The 22,435-nt window shown below is 46.4% G+C and overlaps 1 long non-coding RNA gene across 1 annotated transcript; it reads left to right on the forward strand.

Moving 5' to 3' along the window:
- The first annotated feature begins 18,828 nt into the window (after positions 1–18,828).
- Positions 18,829–21,545, forward strand: LOC114013242 (uncharacterized). Its single transcript, XR_003556129.2, has 2 exons — positions 18,829–20,128; positions 21,084–21,545. It is a non-coding gene; the product is annotated as an uncharacterized LOC114013242 (long non-coding RNA).
- The last annotated feature ends 890 nt before the right edge of the window (positions 21,546–22,435 follow it).

Here is a 22,435-nt window from a genome sequence, read left to right on the forward strand (position 1 = left end):
AACGTGTACTTCCAGGCCAGACTGCCTTGAGCAGTCAAATCAAATCAAACTGCTCCAGGCTTTGTGCTGTGAAGGATCTAATCAGTCACAGAAAAGGGCAAAATGTCCCACTAAACCTTTTCCCTCTCTCACCTTTCCCCTGACTGGCAGGTTTTCCCTCCAGTATTACACTAGCTGGCTCCCTGTCAGGCTTTATTTTCTAGCAGTCCGTCTGTCACCAGTCCTGTTTTCCCAGAGATAACATTTCTGTACATCAATGTTCACTATCTATCCATGGCATATTTAGCTTTAATCCTTTCTTAGACTTTTGTGCGAGGCCTTTGCAGTCAGTACCTGTTGCAATGGAGGTCTTGTAACATTTGCTTGCAAACTTAGTTAGGCAACCTGATTGTGTTTGATGGAAGTATCTTGAGTAAACAGCTTGTTATGTACATGGCCACTTGCTCAAGAGGTTGAACGTTGCATTACTCATTTACACATGGGATGTTTTGAAAATAAAACCCAAAACACTGCCTTCTTATCTGATAGTGTTTGCAAAGGATGATTCTGAAATCCCCTTTCTATAGTTCCTTTCCTCTTATGACTGTTTATAAAAGGTGACCAAGCTTATGACTACCTCAGGGAGGTAGTTGTAATTAATCAAAGCACAAATAAGGTACTTACATCACGCCTATCTGAAATCTCCCTCTAGTTTCAATTGAACAAGGCTTTCCTTTCCACTTCCTAGCCTAAATTGTTGTTCTGGAATGTTAAATATTTGCCACAGATCGTTCCAAAGCTGGCTGTACTTCAGCAGGAGATAAAGTGACCTCTGCAAACTATTTGTGACATTTTCAAGAGGTTCTGAAATCCTACAAGGAGGGAATAAAAGGATCTATGTACAGAATAAAATTCTTTTCCAGGATTAATTAACTAGCATTATATTCACTTTGCAAACAAATAAACTGGATCAGAAAACCCTCAACCTCATCTGCACACCTAAACTAGAGCCAACTGGAACTAAAAATTGTATTCTAACGCTGTGATTCCCAATAGGAGGGCTCAAAGGCCCAACTGGAATGTCTGCATCTACAAGCAGGGTCACGAGTCTGACAGAAACTCACTGTAATCCAGGATTTATCCTAGTCCTGGGATTGTGCTGAATGACCAGCACAGCAGGAAAGAGTTTGAGGAATGCAGTCCCCAAGTAACCAGGCTGATCAAGAGACAACATGTTAAAACACATCAAGTTGCATTTGAAATATTCCTTGCTATTAAACTAATATGAATTAAAGGGCAGTAAGTAATGTAAAAAGCTGTAGAAATATGAAAAATATGTATTTTCATAATAGAAAAACATTCTATTTTGATCCTCAGTGGAAAAGAACTAAGTTTCTAATTAACACTATTTAAATAATCAGTTTAAATCACTTGCTGCCATCATTCTAGTGCTGTGGACCAGCTCTCCAGCAGCCAGAGCTCATGATGCTCCCATAGCCCCAGGCTTCCATTTTTAACTATTCCTGTTCTTTTTCCCTCCTGGACTCTCAAGGATTCCACTTTCTAGCTTGGCAATTTTTTCTCTGAAAAATGTTGAGTAGCCAGTTTTCTTTACTCTCACATCCATCTGGCCAGCCACAATAAGCCACAAATTTCAGAAACTACAATAAAGATAAACCAAACAAACAAAAAGCCCCAACCCAAACTGCCATGGAAATGGCAAACTCAACTCCTTACTCCTATTGAATTCTGCCAGCCTTACACAGACCCCTGGAGCCAGGTTTTCAAGTGTTTATTACACACAATTACTGCTTCTTGGTTTTGTTTTTTTTTTTTTTAAAAAGGTGCACATTGGGTGCTGAGCACCCATCCTCTTTTAAAGATCTGGCATACAAAATCCAAGCAACAATTGTGCAATCCTAATTACCTGTTTACACACACTTAAATAAGTGGTCACAACCAAAGGCTATGTCTGTACTGGTAAAATAAATGTGCTTGGGACTATTTCTGGCCCTGAGGCCAACTGGCATGGAACAGCATGACCGTACAGTTAAATTCCCTCACCCATCAAAACAGGGTAGCCATATCCAACCTGCTCATTGGCAGCTGAATACCCTGTATTGACTCCCAAACAACAGTGCCTGGGAATTGTTTGGAAGCCTGCTAGTTAACACCAGCCAGCACTGCATAATGGAACGTTTTAACTATTCAATAGCACAGATGATTGTGTATCAGGGCCCAGGAATGCGTGCTGCTTAATATACTAATATGGACATAGCCTGAGAGTCAACTATGACCTGAAAACTTTTTGTTAGAGGGTAACTATTTTTTTTATTCAGAACAAAAATAAATGTCCCACTGTAAAACCAGTGAAGGCTGTCTATGCCTCTCTATGGACTTCATTCAGTTTTGGCTCAGCTGCTAGAAAATATATATTTATAGTGCATATTGTTAGTATTTACGTTGTAGTATTGCCAAGGAATGCCTGTCAAGGACAGGGACTCTTGCACAAGCTGCAAACACAAAACAAGATGTGTCTACTTCAAAGGTTTTGGGAGATAAGGGTTCTGGCAAATCCAGGATATATTATCAACATCTACAGGACTGACTGCATGGGCTGTTGCAGATAGATAGGAGTTTTCTCTGCCCATGCTAATCCCAGGGTTGGACGAGTGGGAAGCACGGTGCTGAGAGATTCATTCGAGCTGGCCAGGAGCCAGCTCGAGTCCAGATGTAGTCTAGACAAATGAGGCTATAGCTGCCAAGAGCCAGGGCTTGGGAGCTCGTAGGCAGCACTGTGTAAATACAGCCTGGCTTCTCCAACCTGGAGCTAGCCAGACCCTTGCTGTGCTCCAGGGGTGCTCCAGCTGGGTCTCAGCTACTTCAGGCAGCCCCATGCCAAACCTGGTTCATGGTGTAGATGTGCTTTTGTCCCACACCGATCTCCTGGTGCAGCTCCAGGCCACTGCGGTCTGAATATGTCCATGTTAGAGTGACTGGGTCAGTGTGAGACCACCTGCCTTCAGCCTGATCTCGGTGCAGGCTGCAAAACTTGCCTGTGGAGCTCTCCCAGCTATTTCTGTGCTATGGGCAGCACCACCAGACTGACCACAGCGTGGAGGCATGTGTCACTATTGGGGAGAGCCCATAGTTAATGCATGTGGCTGAGGCAGTGAGTGACAAGTTTGCAGCTGCACAAACCTAAATTAATGTTGCCGCTTGGCCATAAGTGAGGTTGAATTGTGCCTGACCCATGAATGAATGAGAATGATATTTTGCCATAAGCATTAGATTTCTTTTAATATTGCAAAATATATATTTTATACAAAAATAGGGAGGGTCTTTGCCCTTTTTCATGCCCTATGAAAATAATTGTTGGGGTTTTTTTCGCTCAGTGATAAACAAAAAAAGCAGCACCAAAAATTACACATCCTGGTCACAGCAGAAACGGAGCCTCCTGCATTCAGCATCACAGCCTTAAGCTGTTGCTGGCCTACTCACAGCTTCACAGGGCACTGATTGCATCCTCAGTATCAATTAATGGATTTCATGGGTGTACTGCTCCTCACAAATGCCTGATCTCATATATCAGCTGTGGAGCCCACATCCACACAAGCCCTATGGCTGCAGCCGGTGGGGCTGCTGTTGGCCCCAGGGCAGCATATCCCACAGCCTCCCCAGCAGCCTCTGCTTCATGGGAAAAAGCCTTTACATCTTAACTCCTCAGCTGAGCTCAGAACTGAGCCTTTTGATGTCCTCCCCTACTGCTGAGGAGTTTTAGGGAGGTCTGAGCCCTGGTGAGGGCTGCCAGTTCTGCCCCACCAGCGCGGCTGCATTTCATCTTTGGGGCTTTGCAGCACCACTGCAGCTGCTGAGTTTTCTGTGCTCAGTAACACCGTCTGATTAACCCAGACTTGCAACACCTCAGAACAAGAGCTTTGGAGTTTTCTCATTATTCCTTCTAATTCCAGTGCTTCTGAAGGAGCTCAGAGTAATTAGTATTATTTACAAATATGTCAGGAGATGTCTTAGCATGCAGCGTACTGGGGTGTCTGTGCACCAGATGGAGACAGGGAAATGCCGCCGCTCCAGGACTCTCCCATGAGTCTTGAAATTTGTGTTGAGCTCTGCCTAGAGGAAAAATATTGGAGTCAGGACCCCCTACCCACTCTCCCAGTGAATTATCTCAATAAGCAGCCAGCCCTCAGACACACATTGATTTTGTTTAAATTTCATTTCAGCTACAGTAACGTGCCAGGGGCTATAGCGCAGTGCTTCCAGGAAAAGGCGATTCCCACTGAAACTCGTACCTGAGAGGAGGGAGGAGGAGTGGCTGTCAGTTTGTGAAGGGCAGTATGTGAGCGCTCATCCGACAGTGACAAAGCCGAGCCCCGAGGAGGTGAAGAGGGGCTTAATTCAACCAAGAGCTATCAGCCCATCCCCTGGAAAAGGAAGAAATCAAGTAGTTTCTGGGAAAACAGGTGAATGCTGCCACGCCTTCTTAGTAGATATCCAGGGGCAGGCAGGCTCTGAAACTACCCCAATCCACCCGGGAGGCAGATGTTCTTTCCAGGGTGCCCCAGGGGTGTAAGAGCCGTGGAAGGATGGCAGCCTCTGCACGTCCCCATCAGGAGAGGCAGCGCACATTGGTGATGTCCAGGGCAACTTCTGCAGCTTCATCCTGATGTAAGCAGATAAGGACTGGGGGTCTCCACCTCCACCCTTTAGAAATGAGTCCCAGTAATTTTTTTTCCACTGTGCATCGCTGCTTTTGTCTGCGTCTCATGTCAGACTGGCTGGCATTGCAGGTGATTTTGAGATTCTGGGAACAATAAGGCTTTCCTCACCCAAGGGTATGGTGAGTGAACAAACAGGGGTATTAGGACACCTCAGCCAGCACCCTGGTCCCCAACAGACTACCAGCAAGGCCTCCTTGCCCAGCCATCCCACCTCCACAGAAGTGTCTCCGATGACCAGGGGAAGAGTCTCACCATGCTGCAGCTGTGCCCGAGCCCTGAGGCTCCCCCCAGGAGGCTCTCCCAGCCTTGCCACGGCTCTTGTGGTTATTACCAAGACTGTGCTCTCAGCCTTCACTGACAGGATCTGGTCAGGTGCATGTCAGGGTCTCCAGAAAAAGATAGTCATTGCTACGCTGATGAGATGGAGGGGGGTTCAGTCCTGTGTGGGGACTTCAGGAGGTGGCAGCAGGGTGTGCCAGCTGCATACCTGGGCTTTGTTGCACTTGTACCGCTGGAGGGGTTAGAGTTCCTGCTGATTTTCCTGTGTGATTGGCTGTAATTACAGCATGGAGAGTGCCGTTACTGATAAAAACAAATGCCAGGACATATTGTTACAGGGCTGCAGCCAGGCAGGGCTTGCTGGTTGCCCTCTGAGCTCAGCACCCCAGCTGCCACGCAGGCAAATGCTGAGTTTCAGCTCCCCTGCCCTTGGGGACCCCTGCACCCAGAGGGGATTTCTAGCCACGTCTTAACTGCCACTGCTCCTGCCACTGTCCCCAATGCCATCAGTAACTGCCCTGGCCTCAAAGGGACCTGCCTTCCTCAGGGGTGGGAAACGACTTATTCAGGGGGCAGGGGCAGGAGCACCCCTCAGAGCACCCCCAGTATGATGCTTTCTACCCTGTGTTTTGCTTATTAATCATAGAGGGGAGTTGTTGTTTGGGTGGTTTTTTTTCATGAAAGGCCCAAACGGGTCCAGCTGTCGGTTATTCCTGCTCTCTGGGTTGTCGATCCTAGGGGTAGATGTCATAGCTGGCAGCTCTCCTATGTCAAGCAGAGGCACTGCAGAGGAAGTAAAATGAATCTTGCTGGTTTCCAACAGATAATAAAATATTTGCAAGCCAGTTATTTTACCTCATTTCCAACTTCTGGGTTTTTACAGACTATTTCGCCCTTACCTTCAGAGCAGCTATTGCTTCTCTCCCTGCCACGCACAAGCCTGGCAGGGAGCAGCACTTGGAGGGAGGGTGCAGGGCAGCTCTGCTGTAAGCGCCGCATCCCCAGGGGGTTTCCCATTCTCCAGCCTTCCCAGGACAGAACACGGCTCCACTTGCAGCCTCGCTGCCAGCCTCCAGCATTAAACCAGGTACCAGCTGCTGCTGACAGGATACTGGCAAACTTTGAGACACAAGCTCTTCTCTCTTCCAGCTGTGGAAACAAAAAATGAATGCACATACTAAAGTGTACCTTACCTGGCTTCTTCCTACAACCGTGTTTAAGAGTCACGTCAGCCTATGGGGTACCCTGCAAGCTGACATTTCCTGTGAATAGTCAAGTTGTCAGGGGAGACAACAAAGCAAGTGAAGTGATAAATTAGGAACTAATACTTGATGAGCACATCAGCGTACAAGAACTTGTTTCTTTAATCTTCTATCAAACATTTAGTAATGGAGAAGGGCCAGGGTGGGGGTGGGGTGGAGTGGTGGGGTGGTGATGTTTTAAATGAAGTGCTGCTCCAGTTATTTGATGGTGGAAGTTGATGCGTGTGCTGGGAAGAGAGCAAACAGTCAGTGTTGGCCAGCGGGAGAAGATCTTTTGGGCTCTGCTGATGTCAATGCCTGCTCCTTGCATGGAAAAGATGCAACATGTGTAAGATAAGTGAGTCATCTTGGGCCAGGCCCAGAGCCAGCAACTGCTGAGCTCTCTTCCCAGCTCTGCTACTGATTTGCTTGATGGCCTTGGTGGGTTGGTCAGGCCAGAAATTTGATGCTGCCTGCCCAAACCGCCCCTTAAGAAAGTAGGTGGTTTCTCGGCATCCACTGTTTCTTACAGCTTCCTAAAATAGCAGCCCATCTCTGTTACCTCCTTGCTTTTCTACCTGGACAATGGAGGTAATTCCTCAGATGTATCATAGTGCTGTGCAAACAGACAAGATCTTGCCAAGACAAATGTGCAACTTTAGTCTCCCTAACCCTTTACTGGAGGATGGAGATGTTTGGTTACCCAGACTGAACTACAGAAACACTGAGGTCCTTGCGGTTGACTTTACCCCCTCAACCATCCCTAGCCCATTGCTTCCCCATTAGTTACCCATTAATAATTACTTTTTTAAATCTGTCACTCAGCCAACTTTTAATCCAGGTAGCGTGTGCCCTATTCATCCCATATAATTCGAGCTCATTAATCAACCTGTCAGGTGGTGGAGCAAGCCAAGAATACTGTGTCAACCAGATCCCTAATCTTGTCTGAAGGAAAAGACAACAGGTTTCTTTGACAAGACTTACCTTCCACAAGACCCTGCTGATTAGCATGGGTTTTATTTTTAGCCTCTAATGCCTTGTTGTCAGAGGCCTGAATTAACTTTTGGTGGTTGTGTCGAGGGATGCTGTCCCACTACCTAGCCTATTGCTTCCCAGAGTGTCCCTTTTATGCCTATTAAGTCCAAGAGCTACCCTGGAAGTCTCCCATGTCTTTGGAATTTCCCCAGATTTGTAAATATATAACTTCACTTAGCGTTTTAGCTGGCTGCTCTAAGACACAAAGATATCCAGGCCAGATGATGTGAAAAATGTTTAATTTTAGCAGCTGCTGCCTCACATCCTCCGTTGTTCCAGATGGTAAATGCTGTACTCCATCCACAACATCATATGGGATGAATATCCCTCTCCTTCCCAAACTCAGAGCAGAAATAGCTATTGAACATTTCTGCCTTTTTTTTCTTTTTTTTTTTCACCACTGTTATGATTTTACCATCTGCATTTAGCAATTGATCTATACTGCCATGGGAATGGGTTTGAGAGAGGGTAACAATGTTCCCGACGATTTTTTAAATGTTTTCTGCAGTTTTTTCACTTTGCTGGCTGTGGTAGCCTATTAATCCTCTGGTTTCCTTTTATCAATCACTTACATTGTTTTAACTTGCAACTTATAATCACCGTCATTCTATTTCCTGCGGGGGTTTGCCTGCTTTATACATCATTTCTTCATGGTACATTGCTCTTTCTACATCCCTTTTTAAACAGGCTGTTTCTTACCCCACATATCTGTTTTCCATCCCCATGATATCATGGATTTTTGAACATCCAGTAGAATAGTCTTGGATAATTTCCAGTTTTCATTAACACTTCACATTTTACATTTACGTTCCCAGTCAACTGTGCCAGCAACTGCTTTTAATATGCGCAGACACACACACACACACACATATAAACACAGCACAACCTTGAAAACTGAGACACAAGGGGACCACAAAAAAAATGGTCGCGTTAGCAATAATTTGTATGAAGTGGGAACACCAAAGAACAGACTTGGCAATGTGTTATAATGACACCGAAGTGAGAGAGTGTGTTTAACCCACCTTGGATATGGTGAACAGGCCTTCAGTCATGTCATTACTAAAAAAAAGTCAGTGATCTTTGTCTCCAGGATGGTGCTCTCTGCTGCTCTGCAGAGATCTCAGTTCCATCAGTCACAGTGAAGTAATGTGATGTACCAGCCTGTGTCTCCAAGAAGTGACAAAGTTTGTCAGTGTGCGCTTGGGCTTCTGACAATGATACATGTTCTTCAGGTCTGCTGACTTCAGCAAGGGCACCAGCAACACTTGGATTTTCTCCTGAAGAGGCTACAGCTAGAAATTTGACCATAAGGTCACAAGGGCTTAACTTGCCCCATGGCTACTAGTGCTTCATTGGCAGAAACCCAATCTTTGTTACAATCTCCTCCAGTCGTACCAGGACATACACCCATTTATGGCTTAACTGTTGTTCCACCACCACCACAAGCTTTGCCAAATCCTCCACCTCCAAGATACCATCTTTATGAACAAGCCCAGATGTCTGAAGCATCAAAAGCCATTGATGAAGTGGAGATTGTCCAGCACTACAGATGTGGAGATCCTCCTCCCCACACAAGGCAGCAATAACCTTCACTTGAGTTTTGGGTTCAACCTTGTGTGTATTTCTGAATATAGAATCATATGGGTGTTTACATTCATAGATGTGCGTGCACACTGCATACGCAGGCTGATAATTAATGCTCTAATCCACTTGCATGAGATAAATCTAATTTGATTGTGATCTGTGGTACGAAAACAGCTTCTAATTTTTAGATTGAGTGATTAGTCCTTCCATTTCCATCAGAAGGAGGCTCTCTTTTGCATTAGCCAGAGCTGTCTGAAGTTTAAGAAATAAACCCCTAATTTTTTAAACTCTGGGGAAGTGCTGTTGGCTGGATGAAGTAACGCAACTAAGTGCATTAAAATCCTGGTGGGGTTTCTTCCTCTGAGCTGTGAAGAGGTGACTGGAGGACTGAATGCCCTGTTCTCTTGTGCAGTGAGGTGGTCTTTTCACAGCCACCCATCAGTATCTCATTTCCAGTTTTATTAAGTAGAACTTCACTCCATAAATCACATTCACTACTTGCAGTACCAGAAGGCAGACATTTCCTGCTGGTACTGGGCACAAATGCCATGCAGGCTTTTAAAACTTGGCAGCTGTGCAGAGCCCAGTCCTCGTGCAGAAGCACAGAGGTCCTGGGTTTCCCAGGGCATCAGAAGGAGTCTGACCCTGCACGTCTGCATCCGATCTGAATAGAAAGCATGAGTCAGTCCGGATGCTGTTCAATTGACTCAAATCAAGAAGGTAGGGCAAGCTAATACCAGTACGAGAGGAGGACAAGCTTTTCTGACATGCCTCAGCTGTGCACTTGCCCCAGTGCCCAGAACACCTATGTACAGTTTGGGGTTGAGCTGCTGTACGCTTTTCAGGTTGAACATTTACCTGTGCTTAGCAACCATGTAACAGTAGCTGCTGCATTCCCCAGTACAGTGTCCCAGGCAGCCCCCTCAACAGTACAGTAAACAGTTGCTTTGTCTTTTGTCTTTATTAGTCCCACAGGAGACAATATTGCCTTTGCTTATGACCCTGTGCTCTCGCTGGTACAGCTGTCTTCCTGCCAGAGCACGTATTAGTTCCTGAGCTCAGGGTGCGTACAATGTGTTTTGTTATGTGTTGACACAGACACACACACACACTGGTTTACCCTAATGACGCGGGTGTCTCTGAAAACTGAGAACTAAGTTCCAGGTGGCCATGGGGGTTATGCAGGATCCAAAATATTACAGGATGTCACCCTACATGTCAGAGCTGAATTTGGAGGGACAGGGAGGCCAGAGCAGGGACAATAAAGGAAAGGGGGGTGTGGGGGTTGGGGGGGGGGGGGAGGGAGGGGGGAGATATACAGGCCTAAACAGTCTTCTGGCATTGGTGGTCATGATCGAGCTTTCCCTTCCCAAAGGATGGACTTTGCCTAACGGAGCTGCCCATCCTGAGAGCACGAGGGTATGTGAGCTGCTCTCGGATCCTGCTCCAAATCCCTGGGTCGCGGCAACACGACCCCTGCACTCCGCTAGCTTCAGTTTCGTCATTCCACACATCTCCTGGCGCAGGCAGGCATGGGCAAGCAATTCTTGGCAGCTGCCTCTGGAACCGCATTAGTACTGTAGTATAGGAGCTACTGCCATCGAGATGTCCTCGTCTTCATCTGGCCCTGCCAAAGGGCACTGCTGCCCTTCCTCCAGGGGGAACTGCGGCGCTGGGCGGGCAGCGCAGCAGGTATAGAAAGCGAAGCCTAGTATCCAAAGGGGTGATAGACATCTGCTTCAGCCGGGAAGCCTGGCTGCCTACAAAGCAGCTTAAAAGGTTATCCTAGGTAAAAGAAGGCAAACAAAGCAAACTTGTGGGCTTGTTTCCGTGGATACTTGCCTGGAAGTGGAGGCATCCTTCAGAAGTCTTCATAGCCTCAGTGCCACGGATTGTTATGAATCACTTGGGACAAATACATCCTCAAAGCAACAATGACTTTTTAGTCCATTGTAAGTAGCTCATGTGTTGATGTTTTAGAGAATAACATTGCTTAATGTGTTTATACTTTCTGAAGGGTGACGCAACAACATCTCTTTATAAGGTAACCAGCTCTTGTAGAAAGACCCATATGGCAGGTACAGCACCACCAGTACTATCATCCAGACCATACTGTTGTCATTTGCACAGTTTTTCTTTCGCGTCTTTGGACATACATTTTTCTGCCTGTTACTTTTTTTACTCCAGGAGATACGTGCATGGCACCCGTTTATAGCCCATCGCAATTTGCTTGCCGTAGGGGCAAAACTTTTTTCAGAACCTCCAAAAAAATTTAGTAAACTCCCTTATGTGTATTTATGTAGCCTTTCATCAAAGACTATAGAAAAGAGGCCATGTGGTCTTGTGGCTAGATCAAAGCTAGAAAGCTCCTGAGATCTAATCTGGGCTGAGCCAATGACTCACTGGGTGGTTTTGGCAGGTCACATGATCTCAGTTTGCTTAAGTCTATCCAGCTGAAAAAAGCAGGCGAGAAATACATGCTGAATCCAATCTGAGCTTTCCAGCACAGATGTATTTACAGGAAAGAATCTAAATTGATATACCACACATGCAGGCTTGAGTTAATACTCCGTAACAAAGATGCCAGGCTCTCGGTAATATGTATTGACTTTGAACCTGTGGCTCGCTCTTTGCATTTGCAGCTCTCCAGCAACCTCAACATATGCAGGATTACATGAACAAAAGGCTGTATATATGCATGAATCCCTGGGCTCTTCCTCTGTAGTCATGCTTTTCACTCCACTCTTTAACTCACCTCCAATGGTGGGTATGATATGTTGTTCGTTTTGCTGGCAAAGGAGTGTGTTCAGTTCTTTTTTCCATTATTTTATTGCCATTTTACCAGTCTCTGAGGATGCAGAGTGTGAGTGCACACGCAATTACCATCACGCATGCATGCATTGGCATTTTTGCTTTGCACGGGCCTGCAGCCCGTAACACTGCTCTCAGACTACCTCCGAGTGGGAAAAGCCCAACTCAGCAGCTGCCTGATCCCAATCTCCAGTTAGTATTTATCCAACAATTCCTCCTGGAGACATCCTCCACTGGTAAATAATTTCCCTCACGTGTTTTCCCCTTACATCTGTTTTGAGGCTGAGAATATTAGGAAGGCAATCCTGATCCTAATCTATATTGTAATCCTTTCAGCCAAGCATGGGATGGAGTGAGCAATCCATTTGCCTGACAGTCATAATATCTGGAGGATGATGGTGTGTCTGGAGTTACACAGCCGTGCGGCAACAACATTGAGTCACAGGCAGGGCAGCGGAGGGAAAGTAAAAGGCTAAAAGTAAAAAGTTCCTACACAAATCTGAGATTTTCACTATTACTAAAACCCTCCCATCCTCTGCTCACACTTGCAAGCCCAGCGAGTGAGTCGAAGGGCACTTCTTGGCTTTCAGTAGGCTGGGTGCAACCTTGGAGTCATCTGAACACGTGCCCCACCACTCCCTTTTCTCCCCTCCCCAGCCTGGAGGCTGAGCTGCAGCCTCTTACCGAGGCCAGGGACAGCAGGAACAAAGCAGCCAGTGGCCTGGCATTACCCACACAATTATAAAACACGACCAGCATCCCGTGCAATTCAGCATCACCTGCAAAATTCCTACCCTCAGTTGTTCCAGTCCCCAACCTCTCCTCCACATCCACACTCTTCCTCCCCCTGCCAAAGCACGGGTGGGCTCCTGCAGCATCGCTCCTGCTAACACACACACACACAAACACACACACGGTACGTTTCCAGAGCCAAAATTTCTCGCAGTGCTGAGACTGCGTGTCCTCATGCCTCTTAAACTTCTGTGGGCTGGTTTTACTTCCAAAAAACATATTTTTTCTCTTATTTTCACAGTCCTTTGCAAGCGAAGCTGCAGCTGAAAAGCCCAGAGGGATGTCCCATAGCTGGAAGTGTTAAAAATCTGGAGCCAAGCTTTGAAGAGGTTTTTGGGGGCAAAAAGAGCCTCAGACCCTATGTCTAAATCTCAGAAACTGTTCTGAAGCAGTACAGAAATACGCAGATTTATCTGCAGTGAAGGGAAGGGATTTTTGAACCAAAACTAAGCAAAGCACTTAAACATGGATTAAAACCCGCTCCAACTTAACACCCTGTGACTGGTCATCACACCAATTTTATTCTAAACCTGAAATAAATGATGCATGTATTTGCCCCAGGGGAAATAGAACCAGTTTTCCCTGAAAAGACATTTGGTTTTGCCTAACGGGCACAACAGGGCTGCGAGTGACTTCTAAGTGCTGGGCTTGTCCTTCCCATGGCAGCAGCTGCCACCGCAGCCGGTCACCCATCCCTGGCAGCTGCCTGCCCAGTGCAGGGTTGCAAGTCAGGATCTGAGGTGAAAAAAAATGTCAGCAGGCTCCAATGGTGTTGGCATCCCCTGCGCTCTATTAAATATATTAACAAGTAGTGGCATAGTAAATTCCAAGATGCAGTGGAGTAATTAAAACAATAAAATCTTTAAGGCTGAAATGATGCCTTTTGTTGTGGGTGGAAGGTGAGCAAAAAATAAACAAAAAAAAAAGGAGCTTTATATCTGCATCAGCTCTTTGAAAGAGATTCCTGAAAACAGCCTGGGAAGCAGTACCTTTTCCCTGCCCAGAAACAAGAAGGGACAGAGAGGTTGTGAGTCCCCAAAGTAAAGCGCACCCCTCTGCAAGGGCGTAAACATGTCCTGCTTCTTCCCTTCTTATTATCCCACCCCTCAGTCCCCGCCAAAGCCTCCCCAATAAACCTTCAACACTGGGGCTCAACAAATCTGAGCAATGAGCAGTCCTCGCATTTTGCACGTGGCTGAATATCACTCCAGTGAGTAACAGAAAAAAAAAAAAAAAAAAAAGCCCCAACGGCTGAATTTGGTAAAAGGAACTACCGCGATTTTGTGTCAAATATGGGACGAGTCACAACTTCTGCCCCAGGCTTATGCAGCTCTGCCCTGGATGGAGAGCCCAGAGCAGCGCTTTACTTTGCACAAAGTGCTGACACCAACAAATACCATAATAGTGGAAGTAACTTTAACAAAACACTGCTGGCTAGCACAGCACTTCTGAACCCCAGCCGCTTCTTTTTTTTTTTTTAAATGCTGTTTTGAAAGTTAATTGTTGAGCCTTACAAAAAAAAAAAAAAAAAAAAAAAAAATTGGAGTTGGGCAACTATTTATGCCAAGGTTAAATTGGGTCAAATCCTGAAATCTTGACTTCAGGCCAGACTCTACAGTTCCCATTGATTTACACAGGAATGTTGCATGCACTGGAGAATTTCTCCCTGGGTTGCTCCTCAGGCTTCGCTGGGTGAGCACTGAGTTAGGATCTCTAGGTTTGACCCAGCATGCAGCAAGCAGGATGGCAGTACAGTGGACTGCTGGGCAGGCCAAGCCTGACTTTGCTCCAGATTACAGTGGCTGCACTATAATTTATGCCAGAGCAAAACTTCTGAGTATATTCTGAATATACTTGCATTAGAGTTCATGTCAGAGCAAAACTTCTGGACATACCCTTATGATCCAGCTGGGGATTTTCTGCATGTGGGATCTGTGGGACCAGATACCCCATGCATGGAAACTGGCTCATCCCTGCAGAAGACACGGTGGTGCTGCCAGGGTTTAATTGCAGCTCTCTGCTTGCTCAGAGGCATCTGGTTTGAGTGAAGCCTTTCTAAGTTGCAGCAATGGGGTAAGACCCACAAGGGCTCACAGCAGACAACTCAGCGACGTGCTGGTCATTCTCACCCTTGGTTGTCTTTGCCTCTGTAACTCTGTAACTGTGGGTTTTGACACTTTGCTAGCAGAAGCAGCACAACTGGGACATGAGATGGCTCCATTGATATCATGCTGTGTGTCCTTGTCACTGGGAGCATCTTCAGCTGGCCCATAAAGGAAGGCTCCAGCTCCCTTAGGCTGCCCAGCATAGCAAGCAGGTATGAGATGAGAAGCTTTTTCTTGCATGTTTTCACAGCATGCATCTTCTATACACACATAGAGTGATTTATTTCCCCTTACTTTGAACTGCAGCAGCAGCCTGCATCATGGCTGCATCATTATCCACATACTTCTTTTGTTTTGGTTGATTGCTTCCTAAGTCGACTCCTAGTTATTAGGTCTTTAACTGAAGAACTTCTCCCTTTGCTTTTGAGGGCTGCACGCATCCTTTGGCAGTTGCAAACATACCTAAGGCAAGTGCATTATCCAGCACTCTGGTGCTTTACCCTGTTGGATGTTTATGTGATGGTCACTGGAAGAACCTCAGTGCTGAACTGTACTTTGTCTATGTTTGGCATGTGCTGAGAGACTAAATGATCCTGTTTGTTACAAAGTCACTCCTGCTAGTTGTTTCCAAATGAATCAATAACCCTTTTAAAGCCACAGCTGTGAGACCATGATCCATCTACCGCTGGCTTTTGAACTGCCTACAGTCATACCCGGCATTTGTTACTCTATGCAAGTCATCCCATTGACTCCGAGAAGGGCTGTGGATCTTCAGGGATTTAAGTGCCAAACCATGAACACACTTCTACTCACCCGGTGCTGGGAGTCCATCGCAGCTGGAGTGATTTCCAAAATGATTCATCCTGACCTTTCGTTCAGACACGCAACAGCTTCCTAGCAAAGACGAACCCAATTTCTGGAAGAATCACTCTAAGACCATAGTGGAAAATTTCCAGAAATATTAAATGCAATCATTTGCAGGGGTCAAAAGATCTGGACACCTGTTTCCTGGCAAGGCGGCGAGGGGCGGGGGGCAGCTATACTATCGCTCAGCTGTCCCAATGCCTAAGTGAGATTAGCACCTGGGTAAAGAGCAGCTGACGGGAGCTGAAGATAGCAAGACCAAGGTCAAGCCAATGGGAAGGAAGAAAAGAGGCAAAGAATGCATTGCTTTTCCAGAGGCCTCTGCCCAGCATAGAATCAGAGAACGATTTCGGTTGGAAGGGACTTTAAAAATCATCTCATTCCAACCCCCCTGCCATGGGCAGGGACACCTTCCACCAGACCAGGTTGCTCAGAGCCCCATCCAGCCTGGCCTTGAACACTGCCAGGGATGGGGCATCCACAGCTTCTCTGGGCAACCTCTACCAGTGTCTCACCACCCTCACAGTAAAGGCTTTCTTCCTAATATCTACTCTAAGTCTTCCCTCTTTCAGTTTAAAATCGATACCCCTTATCTTATCACTACACTCCCTGATAAAGAGTCCCTCCCCATCTTTCCTGTAAGGCCCCCTTTAGGTCCTGGAAGGCTGCTATGAGGTCTCCCTGGTGCCTTCTATCCTCCAGGCTGAACAACCCCAACTCTCCCAGCCTGTCCTCAGGAAAGGGGCTCCAGCCCCCTGAAGATCTTTGCAGCCCTCCTCTGGACTTGCTCCAACAGGTCCCTGTCCTTCTCATGTTGGGGGCCCCAGAGCTGGTCAAGGTACTCCAGATGTCATGAGAGCAAGTAGAAGGGGATGGATGTGGATCTGCTCAGCCTTGCTGTGCCTTCTCACTGCAGAAGACAGGCAGCAGCCTGGGCTGCAAGTGCTGGGATGCCCCAGCCAACTCCTTCATCTCTAAGGTATGCAGATGCCAAAAGGTAGGCTCTGAGCTGCCTCCACAAATCCATCCCGTAGCATTTGCCTTGAATCTCTGACAAAGTGGTGGGAGACCTCATTAGCTCCAAACCCCCTTCCCCACGCCGCAGGTGCAGGGACCTTGCCAAGGGAGGCTGTCAGCAGTAATAAGCAATGTCCTCCATCAGCACACAGCCTGAGCTCCCTGCGCCGCTCTGCCTGCCGCTGGGTGAGGCCTCTTCCTCTCGGGCTCTGACTCATGCCCACATGCGTGAGCAGGATGTGTATCACGGGCCAGCCCCGGGTCACCAGCTCAGCTCCCCAGCGCTCAGCGGGAGCAGCCCTGCCTGCATCCAGCAGCCAAAGCCCTGCCAGCAACACCGAGCCATACCCAGCACTGGGGACTGAAGCTAGATGTGACCCCAGCATCTTCCCTCCAGCACAGCAAGACGTCCCAGGATGGACCTTCTCCTGGCCATAGCTATTAATGGTGGTGCTTTCTCCAGCAAGCATGACTTGCCCAACAAGCCTGCAGGCAGGGGGATTCCTCATGGCTGGAGTCCAGGTCCCATCCTGATGTGCCAGAAACACTCTCCCTGCAAAACCGCTCTTGCCCCATGGTGGAGAGAGATTTCTCGGGGCTTTCGCTGCAGTTGGGACACACACAAGTGCCTGGGCCACAGCATGGCACAAAAAGGTGCTCCCCCTCCGGCCGAACCACAAATCCTGCTTTTTACCACAAGCAAGAGAAAAAGAAGAGGAGATTGAGAAAAATGTTACCAAGTCAGGAAATAATTCTGGAGGAGGGGGAGTAGTTCCTCTAACCTTGCACATGGGGAAAGAAAACTATTTGCTGACTTTGCCTTACTTTTTAATTTATTGTTTTGCCAGCTGCTTAGATAAAAGGACAAAGCTCTGCCTGCTGTAATGAGGCCGCCAGTCAAGCATGTCTTTGCAGCATGGAGCATCTGGTCGGGACACCAGTGACGAGTGGGGAACAGTCCAAAGAGTTCACAGGACACAACCTTTAAAATCCCTTTTTGCAACAGTGAGGACTGGACACTTGCTTGTTCTTCCTCACATGAAAGCTTGGAATTGCCTGGAGATCATTAACTTCAGCAGACAGGGCACTGACATATTAAGCATCACAAGACCCGTGATAAAAAAAATCTCATGAGTTCGCTGATTAAGCCTTTCTGCCCGCTGGGCTTGAGTCGCCATTGCCCTGGGTGCCACGGCTACCTCCGACGGCTACTGCCCTGCACAGAGCCTGGCTGCTCTACATCTCCTCTGGTCCCCACGAGGAGCAAGGGCAGCACAAAGTCACTCCAAAACTGGGCTAATCAGTCCTCTTCAGCGGTTCCAGTCACATTGTGTTTTGGAGCATATCCCCTTTTCAAGCAAGGTAATTTAATGGAGCAGCACCAAGCTATGCTTTGGAATTCACTGCCATGGGACTTTGAGACCCTCAAACTACACATAGGGTCAAAGGCAGCCAAGCACCTGATTGATGAGAAGATCCTTGGAGAATGGTTAACACGATGGTTAAAGGTGGGCATCAGTGGGCCACAGTGTCATAAAATCATAGAACAGTTTGTGTTGGAAGGGGCCTTATAAATCATCTCATTCCAACCCCCCTGCCATGGGCAGGGACACCTTCCACCAGACCAGGTTGCTCAGAGCCCCATCCAGCCTGGCCTTGAACACTGCCAGGGATGGGGCATCCACAGCCTCTCTGGGCAACCTGGTCCTGTGCCTCACCACTCTGAGAGTAAAAACTTTCTTCCTGATATCTACTCCAGAACTACCCTCTTTCAGTTTAAAGCTGAAACCTGTCACCTTACCATGACACTCCCTGGTAAAGAGTCCTTCCCCATCTTTCCTGTGGGCCCCTTTAAGTACTGTGTCCCTGTGCTGCAGTGTTGGGACATCACAGGAGTAGCCCGACTGGCATCTGCCCTGCTCCCATGCACATCTGTAGGCATCTGCTGGTGCTTCTGCTGCGGCTGAGTGGACCTGTTGGCCTGACAGCATCCTGCTTTCTCCCAGATCCAGGCAGCTTGGGCACAGGTATGAGGGTGGGGAGGAGCAAGGTTCACCACCGTGCTTGTCAGCTGACAATTTCACACAAGCGCCGGGGTGGGTTTTACCCTTTCACCTGGGGTTTGAGGGCTGTTGCCCCCTGCTTTGCAGTAAAGGCTGCTGGCTGAGATTTCTGAGCCTTATTCTGCCACCTTTACTCACCAGGGGAAACACTTACTCACACCAGGCGTCCCACTGCCCATCTGCAAAGCCATTGTCATCGGGCATGAGAGTCTTGCGCAGCCTCTTGCCGCAAATTATGTTGATACTTTGCCCCCAGTTGCTAGCATGGCAAAGAAAACTCGCAGTATTTGAACCTCAGCGAGACTATGAATCTGACAAGTCAGGACTTGACGGGGATGTTATCACAAGGCCCAACAATGGCTTTACACTCAATTACATTTATGGTTTCTCTGATTCATCTGAATGTTTATGGCTTTGTCACTACCTGGAAGCTAAGAAAAGAAAAAATAAAAATTTAAAAGGAAAAAAAACCCACCAAAACGCCCTGTAATGAACAATTTGCTGGTGCAAGATGCTGGGTGACACAGGAGACACTGAGCAACTACTTTAGGTGGTGGGGAAGAGTCATTTTCTGTGGTGACCAGAGCTATATTTGATTTCTTAGGCAATGTCAGCTTTTGCATGCTACATTCTTTGGCTAATCGCCAGCGTGATGTGTAATACTTTAGCCACACTGTTGTTACTTAATCCTTTCCTAATCTGCAATTTGCGCAAGAGGAGTAAAATCTAAGCAAAGCCACTGAGAACATCTCCACTAATAATTTATCAAACTCAACTTTTGTTGTTGGCAGGAGACGGTAGTCAGTGGAGGTGAATGTTTTCCCACAACAGCACTGTGTGATAAACACAGGGCAGCTGATTCATGCCGCACTTATTTTCTGTCATCCACCCTTCGTGTCACCCTGATATTTCTTCGAACGATAAGCCCATGTGTGCGCTCACAACACACCGCCGAGGTCCCAGTTTCATCTCTTTCTGCAAATTACACATTAATTAACCATTAATAACAGTGGGAGTTGCATGCAGAAATCCACGCCCGCTGTGATGAGACCGTGCCCTTGGTGAGCAAGTGCCTTATTAATCACCTGCATTTCAGCGCTGGAGCTGCCTCCGCAGCCCTGCGAGACAAACGTTTGTCCCTGGAGAGGGAAGTGCACGGGCACTCGCCAGCCCTAATCCTGCTGTAAAGAAAAGCGTTACCTCTTGCTCTATGAATTTTATTTATTTTGGTCCTCTGGGCAGTGCTTGCTGTTGTTAGAAACATGATTGCTTCATACAGTTATGTTAATGTTTGCATTTGACAGAATGTAATTGATACTTCGGCTGCTCCGGCTTCAAAGCCAAATTAGGAAATAAAGTGCTGCACATTAGCTTGTTTAGCTGGTTAAATACTGTAAATAAATACATACAGGGCAATGAAAACTAATGAGTTTTCTTTAAGGCATTTTCTAAATAGCTGGCTTCATAAAAAAAAAACAACAACCAAAAACCTATTCCTACTGTGAACTCATATCCTGAAGGATTTGTCATTTTGCTGCAACAAAATTTGATCCTGGCTGAAATCTGAACTCTGGATTTCACTTGGAGAACAGGATTTTGCAAGTTATGGAGGAATCACGGTAAGAACTGTTGCAAATTTCACAGTACTTTTACCAACAATAGTTCAGAGAGATGTTGCATTTAACAAAGCCACTTCTTGCAAGGGTTTAATTCAGACCGTGGTTACACGGCAAGCTATTCTTCTCAGCGCTCGCTAGGAAAACATTACATTTGTAAGAAGCATTTGCATAGGATATTTCTTCCTTTGTGCTGCTAAATCTGTGCAGTGCCATAATGCTAAACATTGGGGTTTTTTTTCCCCTGACAGAATGCAATAGCATGAAAAAAAGGAGAGGGGGGGGGGAGGGGGAGGGGAAATCTGCTGTTGTATAAAGAGATAATCTGAAGAGATTTGCTTGACAGAATGCACTCAGCCCTAATAGAAAAAAATGTGTTTTTCAAGTTCTCTCTCAGGCCTACCCCCAGTGCATTAAAGCAGAGATAGAGAAGAGCATTGCACCAGCTTTGCCACCCAGCCAAGTGCAATAAATCTTCATCTTTTACATCTGTATAAAAAATTGTTCTTCCCACACCCCACCCCACCCCCCGTTCTTTCATAAATAATACATTGATGCAGAAGTGCCTTTGACTGACTGGAAGGTGTTCTAAAATTGGGGCACTTTTTAGCATAGGTAGAACTGAACCTCTACCAGTCCTTCTTAATTAACTGCAAATAACCTCAGCAGTATCACCTGCTTGGCAAAGAGATGTTGACCTTAAACTTGAGCTTGCTGAGCTGGCTGTTTTACCTGGCATTTTAAGTGGAAGCTGTTTTATAAATTCTGCTGTGCTACTTTAAAAGAGAATTACTGAACTGATGCCTAAAATGTAGCCAAAGTATCAAGAGGTAATAAAAAAAAATAATATATATATATATAGGATGTAAGATCTATCCTGACTAGGAGGCGGTTTGATGCCATTTTAGGATGGAGCTCAGGATGATGTGAAAAACCTCAAATTTTCTGGTGTTTTCAGCAGCAAACGGACGAGGACTGAAGGCTCCCAGCACTTTTCAGAGAGGCCAGCTATATCTTGCGACTTCAAGATGAAAATGGTGACCAGGTCTGAGAAATACATAAAAGATTCGTACAGTCCTATTCTAAAAGGACCATTTAAAAATAGACAAATTATGACTCTCTCGAAAAGAATTTATGTAAAAGAAATTATGCATTGCATAAATCAAAGTTCTCACACCCACCATCAAAGTTTAATCACTTAATATGCTGGTTCTTTCAACATGCTCTGAAACTTTGTATACAATAATACAAACGATGGGGTAACGAAGCAATAGCAATTTATTCTGCTGTACAAACGGATGTTGCATTATAATCCCTAAAGCAACACAGAGGCTGTTTGCAGATGTTACTACAATTTGACGTTTATTTTAATTGCTCTGCAGCGTAGCTCATGTGAAATAAAGTCATGGGATGACCTACACATTCACCTACTAAGGGTGACTTAACTGCAAGGGTAAAAAAAAAAAAAAAAAAAAAAAAGGTGTTTTGAAAGTTTTCAAGGTTCCATCAAAACACGTACCTCCTGCAGTTGTTTTAAAAGGATGCATCAGGGCTTCTGTCCAAGCCTGAAAGCACGGTAGGGCAGGGGGTAATTTAATCAGGCAGGCTACGTGGCGCATGTATTTTTACAGGTCTTGCAAGAATAACATCAGTAAAGTAACTTGAGATATTTCGGTGTCTGACATTCACTCAGCAAGTGCTAAGAAAATATGCTTACTGCACAGATTGCTGGTTTCTCAGAGTGGGAGTCAAGGTGCCTAATTAAAGTCAGTGCACTTTGCTTCATCACTGACCAGGTCCCTACTCCCTCCTTTTCTCTTTCCACTCGCCTTCTAAAAGCAAAATCCTGTTTTAAAGTTGCTCCTGCTCGAATAGCTGCCTGGCAGCAGTTGCTCCAGTGAACAGATTTCAAGCAAAAGGACAAAGTTAAACATGAGGCAAAGTATAAATAAAAATCAAGACTCTCTTCCTCCTCCTCTCTACTTGTGAGCGATGATCTCACCGCTCCGGGTGGATTGCAAGGGTGGCTTGATCTCTTTCAGGAAAGCACATTCTCTAACCTTGATACTGCTGCTATTTATACTCCTCTCTCCTCACCACAAAGAAAAGCAGCCCTAATAATCTTTCCCTTCGTTTTCAATGGGAGCACTGGGCGGCCTCTGCGCTGCCTCCGGGCAGCGGGGTCAACCCCTGCCCACTGGCTTCAGCTCCCCGTTTAAGCCAATGCTCTTGACTCCTGCCTCTGCTTCTGGCTTTTCTGGCTGCTCACTTTTAAACGCCTGAGATCTGACTTTCCACTGGCTTGAGCAT

Source organism: Falco peregrinus, chromosome 3 (assembly GCF_023634155.1).
Source record: "Falco peregrinus isolate bFalPer1 chromosome 3, bFalPer1.pri, whole genome shotgun sequence".
Classification (NCBI taxonomy): Eukaryota; Metazoa; Chordata; class Aves; order Falconiformes; family Falconidae; genus Falco; species Falco peregrinus.